The sequence below is a fragment of the Penaeus monodon genome, chromosome 35, assembly GCF_015228065.2.
Source record: "Penaeus monodon isolate SGIC_2016 chromosome 35, NSTDA_Pmon_1, whole genome shotgun sequence".
NCBI classification, from domain to species: domain Eukaryota; kingdom Metazoa; phylum Arthropoda; class Malacostraca; order Decapoda; family Penaeidae; genus Penaeus; species Penaeus monodon.
The window spans coordinates 9416872-9418655 of NC_051420.1; positions in this window are offsets into that span (position 1 = coordinate 9416872).

The window sequence follows — 1784 nt, forward strand, 5'->3', positions numbered from 1 at the left end:
GAGCGCCTGTACCTTGCCCCCGGGACAGAGTCTAAAACCCGGGTGTCGACTATCAAGGTGATGCGTGGAGTAGGGGCCTCGTGGACCCCACCCAAAACCTGCAGTGGTGAGGGGCGTGGGTTGGGCGGGCCTTTTGGCCCGGGGGAGGGTTGTTACAGTTTGGTAGCTAACTTCCCCAATAAGGCCCTGAAGGTGCCAGGGTGAAAGGGGGCATTGGAGGAAGTGGAGCGTCCAGAAAGTCGTGGGGGAGGGGATTTGGTTGTGTGGGGCCGTTGCCGATTCGCGCCCAACCTCCCCCAGAGGACCCCAGCGAGAGCGAAGAAACCCGCGCTGGATAAAAGATTTTTGTTTTTCTAGAACTGTTTAAAATTTAGGGTTATTTTGTTGAAAGAATTTGTTTTTTTCCTGAGGGCAATTTTATTTAAATTTTCTGTAGTTTGTTTCAGGTTTAGGGATGTCAGAGCGTCGCTTTAAAGGGGGGGGTAGTGCTCGCCCGTGGGTCTTTGTCTCTGTGCGAAAATGTTTAAAATGAAAAGGATGACCTGGGGGATTGTTTAAAAGAAGGGACCTGGGAAAAAAGACACAACTGGCTGTGAGCGGAGGGGGGAACAAGCCCAAAAGGGGGACGCAGTTGGGTGCTGCTCCTGTGAAGACCTGGTGTGCCCTTTTGACTGATAAACTTGTGTTGCCCCGTTTTAATTATCGTGCATGGACAGCTGGTTTTCCCCCGTATTGTGCCTATAGAAAGTGTACGGGTAATTAATGTGAAAAAAAGGAAAAACTGTCTTTTTGTTTTTTCGGCCCCGCCTGCCACTTGGCGTTACCCCTATGGTGTTCTGGGGCGCTGTGGTGTCGGTTTCCTCTTGGGGCTGTTTTAGTTTCACGACCCCGTGGAAGCACGCCCCTCGCCTAGCCTGCCTTTTTTGGGGGCAGAGAGCCGGGGGGCCGGGGTAAAATAATATATATATACATATTGTTACACCCACCGCCTCATCCTCTGCCCAAAAACAAAGGGAGGCTAGGCAGCGGGGTGCATTAAGGGTCGTGAACACGAACAGCCCCCAAAAGGCACCGGCAAACAGCACCTAGAACACCACAAGGGGAAACGCCTAGGGCGTGCAGGGCACAAAAAAACACGAAATGACATCTTTCCTTATTTTCACAAGTTATTACCGTACATTTTTATAGGACAATAAGGGGAAACCAGAAAGGGACACTGCATGATACCTTATAACAGGGCAACACAAAGTTTTCAGGTACAAGGGGATACACGAGGGCTTCAAGGAGCAGCACCCAACTGTCTCCCGGGTGTCCCCCGCTCCTCCCTCACAGCCCTGCGAAGTTTTCCCCGGTCCCTTCAGTAAAACATTTTCGCACAGAGACAAGCCCACGGCGTAGCACATCCCCCCCCATCAAGCAGACGACCGTCTGCTCTGACATATTTAAAACCCGAAACAAACTACATAAATTTTAAAAAAAATCAGTTTTCAGAAACACAAAAATCTTTTATCCAGCCGGCTTTTTTCGCTTCGCGGGGTCCTTGGAGGAGGTGTGGGGGGCGGTAGTTGGCAGTGGCACCCAGAGGGGGGGAAAAAAAACTCCTGTCCCAAACCGGGTATGGTCACCATTGACATCTGCTGCTCGCCTCCCGTCCAAATGCTCTCCTCTCTCGGGGCAGTGTTGCCAGTCCTCATGCCCTTTCTGGGGTCTTCATCTTCTTTTTCACCCTGGCCCCCGGAGTAGCTTCCTGGCCCCCTGGTAACGCCACAGCCCGGGGGGCCAAG